The sequence below is a fragment of the Lethenteron reissneri genome, unplaced genomic scaffold (assembly GCF_015708825.2).
Source record: "Lethenteron reissneri isolate LAM-NWPU_2019-01 unplaced genomic scaffold, ASM1570882v1 scaffold_1638, whole genome shotgun sequence".
Taxonomy (NCBI): Eukaryota; Metazoa; Chordata; class Hyperoartia; order Petromyzontiformes; family Petromyzontidae; genus Lethenteron; species Lethenteron reissneri.
Window position 1 is genome coordinate 1,962,297 of NW_026891375.1, and position 17,090 is coordinate 1,979,386.

The window sequence follows — 17,090 nt, forward strand, 5'->3', positions numbered from 1 at the left end:
GTGCCCGCCAACCCGAGCGCGATGACGTCACCACGCACGGGGGCACCCACCACCCCGAGCGCGATGACGTCACCTCGCACGGGGGCACCCACCACCCGAGCTCGATGACGTCACCACGCAGGGAGGCTCCCCAAACACTTTTTTTTAATCACCTGAATAAAGAATTGCAGTGCAAATCGGCCGCTTGACGTGCTACGTGTGCCCTCTGGTGGACAAGTATTCAATGCGTGGTGACGTCTGCTATGTGATGCTCCTGCTGTTGTGGAGTGACTCATGCAGCCAGCTATGGCTGCAGGGTTTTGGTAGTAGATGTTGTTTATGTCATTTATTGTGAAAATTCCGTCACAGTTCCTATGGTTGCTTTTTCATTGCTTTCATGGCTTTATTTTGGTGATTTCGAAAAGTGTATTGGTTTAGCCATGTTTGTTTGTTGTAGTACAGAGTTAGACTGATGGCCTTAATCTAAGCTGTCTTGTGGTTGTTGTTGTTGTTTGTTTGTGTTGTTGTAGTACAGAGTTAGACTGATGGCCTTAATCTAAGCTGTCTTGTGGTTGTTGTTGTTGTTTGACTTGCATCCCACTGAGATTTTTGCACACAGCGTTGGTGTGTGACGGTGTTTTTTCTGCAATATTTTTGCTGTCTTTTCTTGAATTTTCTGTTTGCACTTAGTCACATATTCACTTTAAGATGTTTTTTGTTCATGTTTTTGTTTTTTGTTTGTTGCGGTTGCACCCGATTCAAGAGCTGAATGGCTCACAGGGCTATACCTAATACATGAACTTGAACTTGAAGGCCAACACAGCACGCCAGCAGTTGCCGCTGTCAGGCGTCACCCCCGAGTTGTGAGTCGCTGCTGCTGCTGCTGCTGCAGCGTTCTGGCGTTTGTCCCAAGCGGGTTGGCTGCAATGAAGCCGTGAAGACACCGAACAGTTCCACTGCTCCAATTAGCGCGCTGAGGCGCTGCAGTTGCACTATGTGGCCACACGGTGGCGCTACAGCGACCATGTTAAATTTCGATGTAAAGCTGTTCGTGACTGCAGCAGGGATTCATCTTCTTGGTTCTTTCAGTAAAGTCGCCACGTAGAAGGGAAGTAATAAAATAATAAAAATAAAACATAACAAACGTCGTGAGAATCATTTTATTATGTTTTATTTTTATTATTTTATTACTTCCCTTCTACGTGACTTTACCGAAAGAACCAAGAAGAAGCAACCATGTTGGTCAAGTTATTTCAGCGAATTTTCATTTTGCTTTTTGATTCTTTCGGTAAAGTAACGTAGAAAGGAAATAAATTAAATAATAGAATAGGACGTTTCGATTGCAACACAAGCAATCGTCATCAGGTAGAAAACAAACATAGTAAATCTTCTTGGTTCTTTCGGTAAAGTCACGTAGAAGGGAAATAATAAAATAATAAAAATTAAACATAATAAAATAATAAAAATTAAACATAATAAAATACAATTCTCACGACGTTTCCCTGTCCCCAGACGACCTGCTTGTCAGTTTTGATGTGGTTTCCTTATTCACTAAAGTTCCTGTACCTGACACCATCGCAATCATTGAAGACTTGGTTCATCAAGGACTGAATGCTGGGGTACCCCCCCCGGGTGAGACATTGCTTAACCAATACATACTTCACCTGGAATGGAACTTTCTACAAGCAAACTGAGGGCACCCCAATGGGCTCCCCCCTATCTCCGGTTGTAGCCAACGTCTTCATGGAGAAATTTGAGACGGACGCCATCCAGACTGCCACTCTACGCCCGACCTTGTGGAAGAGGTACGTAGATGACACTTTTGTCATCTGGCCACATGGCCGGCCTGCTCTAGACCAATTCTTCAACCACATCAATTTCATACACCCAGCCATCACACAGTGTACACACAATGTACACACGCACAGTGTACACACACAATGTACACACGCACAGTGTACACACACAGTGTGTACACACACATGTACACACACACAGTGTACACACACACACAATGTACACACACAGTGTATACACACACAGTGTACACACACACAGTGTACACACAGTGTACACACACACAATGTACACACACACACAGTGTGTACACACACAATGTACACACGCAGTGTACACACACACACCGTTTACACACAGTGTACACACACAGTGTACACACACACAATATACCACGTGTGTATACACTGTCCATGTGTGTGTACACACACAATAATGTCCACATTGTTGAGCTGAGCTCACACACCCAAGGGGTCTCTGTTCAAGGGAGGGAGCAATGGAAAATTAATCTTAATCAACTTAAACTCTAATCCCGCTACGTGACGTCACCACTCAGCATGACCTCATCGGCGTGAAACGCCAGGGGGAGGTGTACCTTGCTAGTGACGTCATGTCACCAAAGTATTCACCCCAACCCGTCTCAAGGGAGCGTGACGTCACCTCTGCCTGGGTCACTTTCGTTATCTGTTCAAGCACTATCCTTATTTGGGCAAAGCCCATTCTAAGTGACTTTACCGAAAGAACCAAGAAGATGGTTTAGCAACCTGTGGAAGAACGCGATCAGCCAGGCGAAGCGTTAGTTGTGTTAACTCGAGATGTGAAGCTTTCGTGACTGCAGTGATTCATACTCTTAGGTTTTTTTCGGTAAAGTCACCGTGTAGGTAAAAAATGAATACAAATTCATAAAGTAAAAATAGAAATAAAATAAAAATCACGACGTTTCGGAGGCAACACAAGTCTCCGTCATCAGGTGACACCGTCACAGCCACATTTGCTATATCAAGTGAGGCGTTTTTATTAATTTAATCTATAAGGTAGACTTAGCCTGGTTATTAAGCTGGGTGAGTGTACTGGCAGTCTATAATGTAGACTATAATTTGCTGTATCAAGTGAGGCCTGATTTTTATTAATTATTATTTTATTTTTATTTTAACTTTTATTAATTTCATTTTTTACCTACGTGGTGACTTTACCGAAACAACCTAAGAGTACGTTAGTTGGTGTGTTGACCCACTCTCTGTATTGCATTACATTTCAAATATTAAGTTGGTTTGATTAAGTGTATCTCTCTGTGTGCAGTCACCAAAGCTCCAAATCTCTCATTGACACAAGGCCGTAGTTATAATATTATAATAATTATAATATATAATAATTATAATGTTATAATAATTATAATAATCAAATATGCCCCTCCAACATATTGCTGTAAAAATATTTGTAAGTAATAATTGCGATGCTCTGTTAATAAAAACAATTTGCTAAACCTTGGCCACGAAATCCGACTCTCTTCATATCACAATGCATAGATTTCTGTTTATATGATTGCGTTGTACTTTATGAATCCCTAATCTCTGCCATTACATACTATGAAACAAGAAAAGGTTAAAAAGAAAAAACAGAGCAATGTATTACAATACACTATTAGACATTATTGTAAAAATGAACTTTTACAAATATTTTAGGGAGGAAATGACAGGAAATTAGTTGTCAAATTTAGATATCTTTCTGGTGGGGGACCCCAGACCCCCTGGAAGATTTGGTCCCCCCCAATGTTGACTTAGACACAGAGGCGTTGTTTCTCTGTGTGCCTATGTGTGTCTCTCTCTCTGTGTCTCTGTGTCATCTCTCTCTGTGTGTCTATGTGTGTGTGTCTCTCTGTGTGTGTCTTTGTATCATCTTTCTCTATGTGCCTATGTGTGTGTCTCTTTCTGTGTCTCTCTGTCATCTCTGTGGGTCTATATGTGTCTCTGTGTGTCTTTGTGTCATCTCTCTCTGCTTATGTGTCTGTCTATGTGTCTCCGTGTCTCTCTCTCAAATTGAGCAATCTTTGGAAGAACGTTATCAACCAGGTGGGGTGTTGACTGTTATGTTACCCGACTCTGTGTTGTATTGCATTACATTTCTAAGTTTACTAGGTTTTTTTTTTCTCTTTCATTTGTGCTTGATGATGATTGCTTGTGTTGCAATTGAAACGTCGTATGCTATTATTTATTTAATTTATTTATTCTACGTGACTTTACCGAAAGAACCAAAGAGTATCTTGCTTAAGTTTTAATTTCTCTTCACCTGGCTCGCTACTTTGTAACTTGTTTTGTTTTAAATATTCACAGTTTTTTTCCATTTTTTACCAGGCCACGCCCGCTTGAGCTGCTGTACCGCTTTTGTTTTCAGAAGCGACCTGCCCACAACAACAATAACAACAAGGTGAGGCACGTCAACAGCGTGGCGGTGTTCACTCTAGACGCGTGGCAGTGTTCACTCTAGACGCGTGGCGGTGTTCACTCTGGACGCGTGGCGGTGTTCACTCTAGACACGTGGCGGTGTTCACTCTAGACACGTGGCGGTGTTCACTCTAGACGCGTGGCAGTGTTCACTCTAGACGCGTGGCGGTGTTCACTCTAGACACGTGGCGGTGTTCACTCTAGACGCGTGGCAGTGTTCACTCTAGACGCGTGGCGGTGTTCACTCTGGACGCGTGGCGGTGTTCACTCTAGACACGTGGCGGTGTTCACTCTAGACACGTGGCGGTGTTCACTCTAGACGCGTGGCAGTGTTCACTCTAGACGCGTGGCGGTGTTCACTCTGGACGCGTGGCGGTGTTCACTCTAGACACGTGGCGGTGTTCACTCTAGACACGTGGCGGTGTTCACTCTAGACACGTGGCAGTGTTCACTCTAGACGCGTGGCGGTGTTCACTCTGGACGCGTGGCGGTGTTCACTCTGGACGCGTGGCGGTGTTCACTCTAGACACGTGGCGGTGTTCACTCTAGACACGTGGCGGTGTTCGCTCTAGACGTGTGGCGGTGTTCACTCTAGACGCGTGGCAGTGTTCACTCTAGACACGTGGCGGTGTTCACTCTAGACACGTGGCGGTGTTCACTCTAGACGCGTGGCGGTGTTCACTCTAGACGCGTGGCGGTGTTCACTCTGGACACGTGGCGGTGTTCACTCTAGACACGTGGCGGTGTTTACTCTAGACGCGTGGCGGTGTTCACTCTAGACGCGTGGCAGTGTTCACTCTAGACGCGTGGCGGTGTTCACTCTGGACGCGTGGCGGTGTTCACTCTGGACGCGTGGCGGTGTTCACTCTAGACACGTGGCGGTGTTCACTCTAGACACGTGGCGGTGTTCACTCTAGACGCGTGGCGGTGTTCACTCTAGACGCGTGGCAGTGTTCACTCTAGACGCGTGGCGGTGTTCACTCTGGACGCGTGGCGGTGATCACTCTGGATGCGTGGCGGTGTTCACTCTAGACACGTGGCGGTGTTCACTCTAGACACGTGGCGGTGTTCGCTCTAGACGTGTGGCGGTGTTCACTCTAGACACGTGGCGGTGTTCACTCTAGACACGTGGCGGTGTTCACTCTAGACGCGTGGTGGTGTTCACTCTAGACGCGTGGTGGTGTTCACTCTGGACGTGTGGTGGTGTTCACTCTAGACACGTGGCGGTGTTCACTCTAGACGCGTGGCGATGTTCACTCTAGATGCGTGGCGGTGTTCACTCTGGACGCGTGGCGATGTTCACTCTAGATGCGTGGCAGTGTTCACTTTAGACACGTGGCGATGTTCACTCTAGACGCGTGGCGATGTTCACTCTAGACGCGTGGCGGTGTTCACTCTAGACGCGTGGTGGTGTTCACTCTAGATGCGTGGCGGTGTTCACTTTAGACACGTGGCGGTGTTCACTCTAGACACGTGGCGGTGTTCACTCTAGACGCGTGGTGGTGTTCACTCTAGACGCGTGGTGGTGTTCACTCTAGACGCGTGGCGGTGTTCACTTTAGAGGTGTGGTGGTGTTCACTCTGGACGTGTGGCGGTGTTCACTCTAGATGCGTGGCGGTGTTCACTTTAGACACGTGGCGGTGTTCACTCTAGACACGTGGCGGTGTTCACTCTAGACACGTGGTGGTGTTCACTCTAGACGCGTGTCGGTGTTCACTCTGGACGCGTGGCGGTGTTCACTCTAGACGCGTGGTGGTGTTCACTCTGGACGCGTGGCGGTGTTCACTCTAGACGCGTGTTGGTGTTCACTCTAGACGCGTGGCGGTGTTCACTCTGGACGCGTGGTGGTGCTCACTCTAGACGTGTGGTGGTGTTCACTCTAGATGCGTGGCGGTGTTCACTCTAGATGCGTGGCGGTGTTCACTCTGGACGCGTGGTGGTGTTCACTCTAGATGCGTGGCGGTGTTCACTCTCGATGCGTGGCGGTGTTCACTCTAGACGCGTGGTGGTGCTCACTCTAGACGCGTGGCGGTGTTCACTCTGGACGCGTGGCGGTGTTCACTCTAGACGCGTGGCGGTGTTCACTCTAGACGCGTGGCGGTGTTCACTCTAGACACGTGGTGGTGTTCACTCTGGACGCGTGGTGGTGCTCACTCTGGACGCGTGGCGGTGTTCACTCTAGACGCGTGGCGGTGTTCACTCTAGACGCGTGGCGGTGTTCACTCTAGACGTGTGGCGGTGTTCACTCTGGACGCGTGGCGGTGTTCACTCTAGACGCGTGGCGGTGTTCACTCTGGACACGTGGCGGTGTTCACTCTAGACGCGTGGTGGTGTTCACTTTGGACACGTGGTGGTGCTCACTCTGGACGCGTGGCGGTGTTCACTCTAGACGCGTGGCGGTGTTCACTTTGGACGCGTGGCGGTGTTCACTCTGGACGCGTGGCGGTGTTCACTCTAGACGCGTGGTGGTGCTCACTCTAGACGCGTGGCGGTGTTCACTCTGGACGTGTGGCGGTGTTCACTCTAGACGCGTGGCGGTGTTCACTCTAGACGCGTGGCGGTGTTCACTCTGGACTCGTGGTGGTGCTCACTCTAGACGCGTGTCGGTGTTCACTCTGGACGCGTGGTGGTGCTCACTCTAGACGCGTGTCGGTGTTCACTCTAGACACGTTTGCGGTGTTCACTCTGGACGCGTGGCGGTGTTCACTCTAGACGGGTGGCGGTGTTCACTCTAGACGCGTGGCGGTGTTCACTCGGGACGCGTGGCGGTGTTCACTCTAGACACGTTTGCGGTGTTCACTCTCGATGCGTGTCGGTGTTCACTCTAGACGCGTGGCGGTGTTCACTCGGGACGCGTGGCGGTGTTCACTCTGGACGCGTGGTGGTGTTCACTCTAGACGCGTGGCGGTGTTCACTCTAGATGCGTGGCGGTGTTCACTCTAGATGCGTGGTGGTGTTCACTCTAGACGCGTGGTGGTGTTCACTCTAGACACGTGGCGGTGTTCACTCTAGATGCGTGGCGGTGTTCACTCTAGATGCGTGGCGGTGTTCACTCTAGACGCGTGGTGGTGTTCACTCTAGACGCGTGGCGGTGTTCACTCTAGATGCGTGGCGGTGTTCACTCTGGACGCGTGGCGGTGTTCACTCTAGACGCGTGGCAGTGTTCACTCTAGATGCGTGGCGGTGTTCACTCTAGACGCGTGGCGGTGTTCACTTTAGAGGTGTGGTGGTGTTCACTTTAGACGCGTGGCGGTGTTCACTCTAGACACGTGGCGGTGTTCACTTTGGACATGTGGCGGTGTTCACTCTAGACGCGTGGCGGTGTTCACTCTAGACACGTGGCGGTGTTCACTTTGGACACGTGGCGGTGTTCACTCTGGACGCGTGGCGGTGTTCACTCTAGACGCGTGGCAGTGTTCACTCTAGACGCGTGGCGGTGTTCACTCTGGACGCGTGGCGGTGATCACTCTGGATGCGTGGCGGTGTTCACTCTAGACACGTGGCGGTGTTCACTCTAGACACGTGGCGGTGTTCGCTCTAGACGTGTGGCGGTGTTCACTCTAGACACGTGGCGGTGTTCACTCTAGACACGTGGCGGTGTTCACTCTAGACGCGTGGTGGTGTTCACTCTAGACGCGTGGTGGTGTTCACTCTGGACGTGTGGTGGTGTTCACTCTAGACACGTGGCGGTGTTCACTCTAGACGCGTGGCGATGTTCACTCTAGATGCGTGGCGGTGTTCACTCTGGACGCGTGGCGATGTTCACTCTAGATGCGTGGCAGTGTTCACTTTAGACACGTGGCGATGTTCACTCTAGACGCGTGGCGATGTTCACTCTAGACGCGTGGCGGTGTTCACTCTAGACGCGTGGTGGTGTTCACTCTAGATGCGTGGCGGTGTTCACTTTAGACACGTGGCGGTGTTCACTCTAGACACGTGGCGGTGTTCACTCTAGACGCGTGGTGGTGTTCACTCTAGACGCGTGGTGGTGTTCACTCTAGACGCGTGGCGGTGTTCACTTTAGAGGTGTGGTGGTGTTCACTCTGGACGTGTGGCGGTGTTCACTCTAGATGCGTGGCGGTGTTCACTTTAGACACGTGGCGGTGTTCACTCTAGACACGTGGCGGTGTTCACTCTAGACGCGTGTCGGTGTTCACTCTGGACGCGTGGCGGTGTTCACTCTAGACGCGTGGTGGTGTTCACTCTGGACGCGTGGCGGTGTTCACTCTAGACGCGTGTTGGTGTTCACTCTAGACGCGTGGCGGTGTTCACTCTGGACGCGTGGTGGTGCTCACTCTAGACGTGTGGTGGTGTTCACTCTAGATGCGTGGCGGTGTTCACTCTAGATGCGTGGCGGTGTTCACTCTGGACGCGTGGTGGTGTTCACTCTAGATGCGTGGCGGTGTTCACTCTCGATGCGTGGCGGTGTTCACTCTAGACGCGTGGTGGTGCTCACTCTAGACGCGTGGCGGTGTTCACTCTGGACGCGTGGCGGTGTTCACTCTAGACGCGTGGCGGTGTTCACTCTAGACGCGTGGCGGTGTTCACTCTAGACACGTGGTGGTGTTCACTCTGGACGCGTGGTGGTGCTCACTCTGGACGCGTGGCGGTGTTCACTCTAGACGCGTGGCGGTGTTCACTCTAGACGCGTGGCGGTGTTCACTCTAGACGTGTGGCGGTGTTCACTCTGGACGCGTGGCGGTGTTCACTCTAGACGCGTGGCGGTGTTCACTCTGGACACGTGGCGGTGTTCACTCTAGACGCGTGGTGGTGTTCACTTTGGACACGTGGTGGTGCTCACTCTGGACGCGTGGCGGTGTTCACTCTAGACGCGTGGCGGTGTTCACTTTGGACGCGTGGCGGTGTTCACTCTGGACGCGTGGCGGTGTTCACTCTAGACGCGTGGTGGTGCTCACTCTAGACGCGTGGCGGTGTTCACTCTGGACGTGTGGCGGTGTTCACTCTAGACGCGTGGCGGTGTTCACTCTAGACGCGTGGCGGTGTTCACTCTGGACTCGTGGTGGTGCTCACTCTAGACGCGTGTCGGTGTTCACTCTGGACGCGTGGTGGTGCTCACTCTAGACGCGTGTCGGTGTTCACTCTAGACACGTTTGCGGTGTTCACTCTGGACGCGTGGCGGTGTTCACTCTAGACGGGTGGCGGTGTTCACTCTAGACGCGTGGCGGTGTTCACTCGGGACGCGTGGCGGTGTTCACTCTAGACACGTTTGCGGTGTTCACTCTCGATGCGTGTCGGTGTTCACTCTAGACGCGTGGCGGTGTTCACTCGGGACGCGTGGCGGTGTTCACTCTGGACGCGTGGTGGTGTTCACTCTAGACGCGTGGCGGTGTTCACTCTAGATGCGTGGCGGTGTTCACTCTAGATGCGTGGTGGTGTTCACTCTAGACGCGTGGTGGTGTTCACTCTAGACACGTGGCGGTGTTCACTCTAGATGCGTGGCGGTGTTCACTCTAGATGCGTGGCGGTGTTCACTCTAGACGCGTGGTGGTGTTCACTCTAGACGCGTGGCGGTGTTCACTCTAGATGCGTGGCGGTGTTCACTCTGGACGCGTGGCGGTGTTCACTCTAGACGCGTGGCAGTGTTCACTCTAGATGCGTGGCGGTGTTCACTCTAGACGCGTGGCGGTGTTCACTTTAGAGGTGTGGTGGTGTTCACTTTAGACGCGTGGCGGTGTTCACTCTAGACACGTGGCGGTGTTCACTTTGGACATGTGGCGGTGTTCACTCTAGACGCGTGGCGGTGTTCACTCTAGACACGTGGCGGTGTTCACTTTGGACACGTGGCGGTGTTCACTCTAGACGCGTGTCGGTGTTCACTCTAGACACGTGGCGGTGTTCACTTTGGACACGTGGCGGTGTTCACTCTAGACGCGTGGCGGTGTTCACTCTAGACACGTGGCGGTGTTCACTTTGGACATGTGGTGGTGCTCACTCTAGACACGTGGTGGTGTTCACTCTAGACGTGTGTCGGTGTTCACTTTAGAGGTGTGGTGGTGTTCACTCTAGACACGTGGTGGTGCTCACTCTAGACACGTGGTGGTGCTCACTCTAGACACGTGGCGGTGTTCACTCTGGACGCGTGGTGGTGTTCACTCTAGACGCGTGGCGGTGTTCACTCTAGACGCGTGGTGGTGTTCACTCTAGACACGTGGCGGTGTTCACTCTAGACACGTGGCGGTGTTCACTCTAGACGCGTGGCGGTGTTCACTCTAGACGCGTGGCGGTGTTCACTCTAGACGTGTGGCGGTGTTCACTCTAGACGCGTGGTGGTGTTCACTCTAGACACGTGGTGGTGCTCACTCTGGACGCGTGGTGGTGTTCACTCTAGACACGTGGCGGTGTTCACTCTAGACACGTGGCGGTGTTCACTCTAGACACGTGGCGGTGTTCACTCTAGACGCGTGGTGGTGCTCACTCTGGACGCGTGGTGGTGTTCACTCTAGACACGTGGCGGTGTTCACTCTAGACACGTGGCGGTGTTCACTCTGGACGCGTGGTGGTGTTCACTCTAGACACGTGGTGGTGTTCACTCTAGACGCGTGGCGGTGTTCACTCTAGACGCGTGGCGGTGTTCACTCTAGACGCGTGGTGGTGTTCACTCTAGAAACGTGGTGGTGCTCACTCTAGACGCGTGTCGGTGTTCACTCTGGACGCGTGGCGGTGTTCACTCTGGACGCGTGGCGGTGTTTACTCTAGACGCGTGTCGGTGTTCACTCTAGACGTGTGGCGGTGTTCACTCTAGACGCGTGGTGGTGTTCACTCTAGACACGTGGTGGTGCTCACTCTAGACGCGTGTCGGTGTTCACTCTAGACTTGTGGCGGTGTTCACTCTAGACGTGTGGCGGTGCTCACTCTAGACGCGTGTCGGTGTTCACTCTAGACGTGTGGTGGTGTTCACTCTGGACGCGTGGCGGTGTTCACTCTGGACGCGTGGTGGTGTTCACTCTAGACGCGTGGCGGTGTTCACTCTAGACGCGTGGTGGTGTTCACTCTAGACGCGTGGCGGTGCTCACTCAAGACGCGTGGCGGTGCTCACTCTAGACGCGTGGTGGTGTTCACTCTAGACACGTGGTGGTGTTCACTCTAGACGCGTGGTGGTGTTCACTCTAGACGCGTGGTGGTGTTCACTCTAGACGCATGGCGGTGCTCACTCTAGACGCGTGGTGGTGTTCACTCTAGATGCGTGGTGGTGTTCACTCTAGACGCGTGGTGGTGCTCACTCTAGACGCGTGGTGGTGTTCACTCTAGACGCGTGGCGGTGCTCACTCTAGACGCGTGGTGGTGTTCACTCTAGACGCGTGGTGGTGTTCACTCTAGACGCGTGGCGGTGTTCACTCTAGACGCGTGGCGGTGTTCACTCTAGACGCGTGGCAGTGTTCACTCTAGACGCGTGGCGGTGTTCACTCTGGACGCGTGGCGGTGTTCACTCTAGACACGTGGCGGTGTTCACTCTAGACGCGTGGCAGTGTTCACTCTAGACGCGTGGCGGTGTTCACTCTGGACGCGTGGCGGTGTTCACTCTAGACACGTGGCGGTGTTCACTCTAGACACGTGGCGGTGTTCACTCTAGACGCGTGGCAGTGTTCACTCTAGACGCGTGGCGGTGTTCACTCTGGACGCGTGGCGGTGTTCACTTTAGACACGTGGCGGTGTTCACTCTAGACACGTGGCGGTGTTCACTCTAGACACGTGGCAGTGTTCACTCTAGACGCGTGGCGGTGTTCACTCTGGACGCGTGGCGGTGTTCACTCTGGACGCGTGGCGGTGTTCACTCTAGACACGTGGCGGTGTTCACTCTAGACACGTGGCGGTGTTCGCTCTAGACGTGTGGCGGTGTTCACTCTAGACGCGTGGCAGTGTTCACTCTAGACACGTGGCGGTGTTCACTCTAGACACGTGGCGGTGTTCACTCTAGACGCGTGGCGGTGTTCACTCTAGACGCGTGGCGGTGTTCACTCTGGACACGTGGCGGTGTTCACTCTAGACGCGTGGCGGTGTTCACTCTAGACGCGTGGTGGTGTTCACTCTAGAAACGTGGTGGTGCTCACTCTAGACGCGTGTCGGTGTTCACTCTGGACGCGTGGCGGTGTTCACTCTGGACGCGTGGCGGTGTTTACTCTAGACGCGTGTCGGTGTTCACTCTAGATGTGTGGCGGTGTTCACTCTAGACGCGTGGTGGTGTTCACTCTAGACACGTGGTGGTGCTCACTCTAGACGCGTGTCGGTGTTCACTCTAGACTTGTGGCGGTGTTCACTCTAGACGTGTGGCGGTGCTCACTCTAGACGCGTGTCGGTGTTCACTCTAGACGTGTGGTGGTGTTCACTCTGGACGCGTGGCGGTGTTCACTCTGGACGCGTGGTGGTGTTCACTCTAGACGCGTGGCGGTGTTCACTCTAGACGCGTGGTGGTGTTCACTCTAGACGCGTGGCGGTGCTCACTCAAGACGCGTGGCGGTGCTCACTCTAGACGCGTGGTGGTGTTCACTCTAGACACGTGGTGGTGTTCACTCTAGACGCGTGGTGGTGTTCACTCTAGACGCGTGGTGGTGTTCACTCTAGACGCATGGCGGTGCTCACTCTAGACGCGTGGTGGTGTTCACTCTAGATGCGTGGTGGTGTTCACTCTAGACGCGTGGTGGTGCTCACTCTAGACGCGTGGTGGTGTTCACTCTAGACGCGTGGCGGTGCTCACTCTAGACGCGTGGTGGTGTTCACTCTAGACGCGTGGTGGTGTTCACTCTAGACGCGTGGCGGTGTTCACTCTAGACGCGTGGCGGTGTTCACTCTAGACGCGTGGCAGTGTTCACTCTAGACGCGTGGCGGTGTTCACTCTGGACGCGTGGCGGTGTTCACTCTAGACACGTGGCGGTGTTCACTCTAGACGCGTGGCAGTGTTCACTCTAGACGCGTGGCGGTGTTCACTCTGGACGCGTGGCGGTGTTCACTCTAGACACGTGGCGGTGTTCACTCTAGACACGTGGCGGTGTTCACTCTAGACGCGTGGCAGTGTTCACTCTAGACGCGTGGCGGTGTTCACTCTGGACGCGTGGCGGTGTTCACTTTAGACACGTGGCGGTGTTCACTCTAGACACGTGGCGGTGTTCACTCTAGACACGTGGCAGTGTTCACTCTAGACGCGTGGCGGTGTTCACTCTGGACGCGTGGCGGTGTTCACTCTGGACGCGTGGCGGTGTTCACTCTAGACACGTGGCGGTGTTCACTCTAGACACGTGGCGGTGTTCGCTCTAGACGTGTGGCGGTGTTCACTCTAGACGCGTGGCAGTGTTCACTCTAGACACGTGGCGGTGTTCACTCTAGACACGTGGCGGTGTTCACTCTAGACGCGTGGCGGTGTTCACTCTAGACGCGTGGCGGTGTTCACTCTGGACACGTGGCGGTGTTCACTCTAGACACGTGGCGGTGTTTACTCTAGACGCGTGGCGGTGTTCACTCTAGACGCGTGGCAGTGTTCACTCTAGACGCGTGGCGGTGTTCACTCTGGACGCGTGGCGGTGTTCACTCTGGACGCGTGGCGGTGTTCACTCTAGACACGTGGCGGTGTTCACTCTAGACACGTGGCGGTGTTCACTCTAGACGCGTGGCGGTGTTCACTCTAGACGAGTGGCAGTGTTCACTCTAGACGCGTGGCGGTGTTCACTCTGGACGCGTGGAGGTGATCACTCTGGATGCGTGGCGGTGTTCACTCTAGACACGTGGCGGTGTTCACTCTAGACACGTGGCGGTGTTCGCTCTAGACGTGTGGCGGTGTTCACTCTAGACACGTGGCGGTGTTCACTCTAGACACGTGGCGGTGTTCACTCTAGACGCGTGGTGGTGTTCACTCTGGACGCGTGGTGGTGTTCACTCTAGACACGTGGCGGTGTTCACTCTAGACGCGTGGCGATGTTCACTCTAGATGCGTGGCGGTGTTCACTCTGGACGCGTGGCGATGTTCACTCTAGATGCGTGGCAGTGTTCACTTTAGACACGTGGCGATGTTCACTCTAGACGCGTGGCGGTGTTCACTCTAGACACGTGGCGGTGTTCACTCTAGACGCGTGGTGGTGTTCACTTTAGACGCGTGGTGGTGTTCACTCTAGACGCGTGGCGGTGTTCACTTTAGAGGTGTGGTGGTGTTCACTCTGGACGTGTGGCGGTGTTCACTCTAGATGCGTGGCGGTGTTCACTTTAGACACGTGGCGGTGTTCACTCTAGACACGTGGCGGTGTTCACTCTAGACACGTGGTGGTGTTCACTCTAGACGCGTGTCGGTGTTCACTCTGGACGCGTGGCGGTGTTCACTCTAGACGCGTGGTGGTGTTCACTCTGGACGCGTGGCGGTGTTCACTCTAGACGCGTGTTGGTGTTCACTCTAGACGCGTGGCGGTGTTCACTCTGGACGCGTGGTGGTGCTCACTCTAGACGTGTGGTGGTGTTCACTCTAGATGCGTGGCGGTGTTCACTCTAGATGCGTGGCGGTGTTCACTCTAGACGCGTGGTGGTGTTCACTCTAGATGCGTGGCGGTGTTCACTCTCGATGCGTGGCGGTGTTCACTCTAGACGCGTGGTGGTGCTCACTCTAGACGCGTGGCGGTGTTCACTCTGGACGCGTGGCGGTGTTCACTCTAGACGCGTGTCGGTGTTCACTCTAGACGCGTGGCGGTGTTCACTCTAGACACGTGGTGGTGTTCACTCTGGACGCGTGGTGGTGCTCACTCTGGACGCGTGGCGGTGTTCACTCTAGACGCGTGGCGGTGTTCACTCTAGACGCGTGGCGGTGTTCACTCTAGACGTGTGGCGGTGTTCACTCTGGACGCGTGGCGGTGTTCACTCTAGACGCGTGGCGGTGTTCACTCTGGACACGTGGCGGTGTTCACTCTAGACGCGTGGTGGTGTTCACTTTGGACACGTGGTGGTGCTCACTCTGGACGCGTGGCGGTGTTCACTCTAGACGCCTGGCGGTGTTCACTTTGGACGCGTGGCGGTGTTCACTCTGGACGCGTGGCGGTGTTCACTCTAGACGCGTGGTGGTGCTCACTCTAGACGCGTGGCGGTGTTCACTCTGGACGTGTGGCGGTGTTCACTCTAGACGCGTGGCGGTGTTCACTCTAGACGCGTGGCGGTGTTCACTCTGGACTCGTGGTGGTGCTCACTCTAGACGCGTGTCGGTGTTCACTCTGGACGCGTGGTGGTGCTCACTCTAGACGCGTGTCGGTGTTCACTCTAGACACGTTTGCGGTGTTCACTCTGGACGCGTGGCGGTGTTCACTCTAGACGCGTGGCGGTGTTCACTCTAGATGCGTGGCGGTGTTCACTCGGGACGCGTGGCGGTGTTCACTCTAGACACGTTTGCGGTGTTCACTCTCGATGCGTGTCGGTGTTCACTCTAGACGCGTGGCGGTGTTCACTCGGGACGCGTGGCGGTGTTCACTCTGGACGCGTGGTGGTGTTCACTCTAGACGCGTGGCGGTGTTCACTCTAGATGCGTGGCGGTGTTCACTCTGGACGCGTGGCGGTGTTCACTCTAGACACGTGGCGGTGTTCACTCTAGACACGTGGCGGTGTTCACTCTAGACGCGTGGCGGTGTTCACTCTAGACGCGTGGCAGTGTTCACTCTAGACGCGTGGCGGTGTTCACTCTGGACGTGTGGCGGTGATCACTCTGGATGCGTGGCGGTGTTCACTCTCGACACGTGGCGGTGTTCACTCTAGACACGTGGCGGTGTTCGCTCTAGACGTGTGGCGGTGTTCACTCTAGACACGTGGCGGTGTTCACTCTAGACACGTGGCGGTGTTCACTCTAGACGCGTGGTGGTGTTCACTCTAGACGCGTGGTGGTGTTCACTCTGGACGCGTGGTGGTGTTCACTCTAGACACGTGGCGGTGTTCACTCTAGACGCGTGGCGATGTTCACTCTAGATGCGTGGCGGTGTTCACTCTGGACGCGTGGCGATGTTCACTCTAGATGCGTGGCAGTGTTCACTTTAGACACGTGGCGATGTTCACTCTAGACGCGTGGCGGTGTTCACTCTAGACACGTGGCGGTGTTCACTCTAGACGCGTGGTGGTGTTCACTCTAGACGCGTGGTGGTGTTCACTCTAGACGCGTGGCGGTGTTCACTTTAGAGGTGTGGTGGTGTTCACTCTGGACGTGTGGCGGTGTTCACTCTAGATGCGTGGCGGTGTTCACTTTAGACACGTGGCGGTGTTCACTCTAGACACGTGGCGGTGTTCACTCTAGACACGTGGTGGTGTTCACTCTAGACGCGTGTCGGTGTTCACTCTGGACGCGTGGCGGTGTTCACTCTAGACGCGTGGTGGTGTTCACTCTGGACGCGTGGCGGTGTTCACTCTAGACGCGTGTTGGTGTTCACTCTAGACGCGTGGCGGTGTTCACTCTGGACGCGTGGTGGTGCTCACTCTAGACGTGTGGTGGTGTTCACTCTAGATGCGTGGCGGTGTTCACTCTAGATGCGTGGCGGTGTTCACTCTAGACGCGTGGTGGTGTTCACTCTAGATGCGTGGCGGTGTTCACTCTCGATGCGTGGCGGTGTTCACTCTAGACGCGTGGTGGTGCTCACTCTAGACGCGTGGCGGTGTTCACTCTGGACGCGTGGCGGTGTTCACTCTAGACGCGTGTCGGTGTTCACTCTAGACGCGTGGCGGTGTTCACTCTAGACACGTGGTGGTGTTCACTCTGGACGCGTGGTGGTGCTCACTCTGGACGCGTGGCGGTGTTCACTCTAGACGCGTGGCGGTGTTCACTCTAGACGCGTGGCGGTGTTCACTCTAGACGTGTGGCGGTGTTCACTCTGGACGCGTGGCGGTGTTCACTCTAGACGCGTGGCGGTG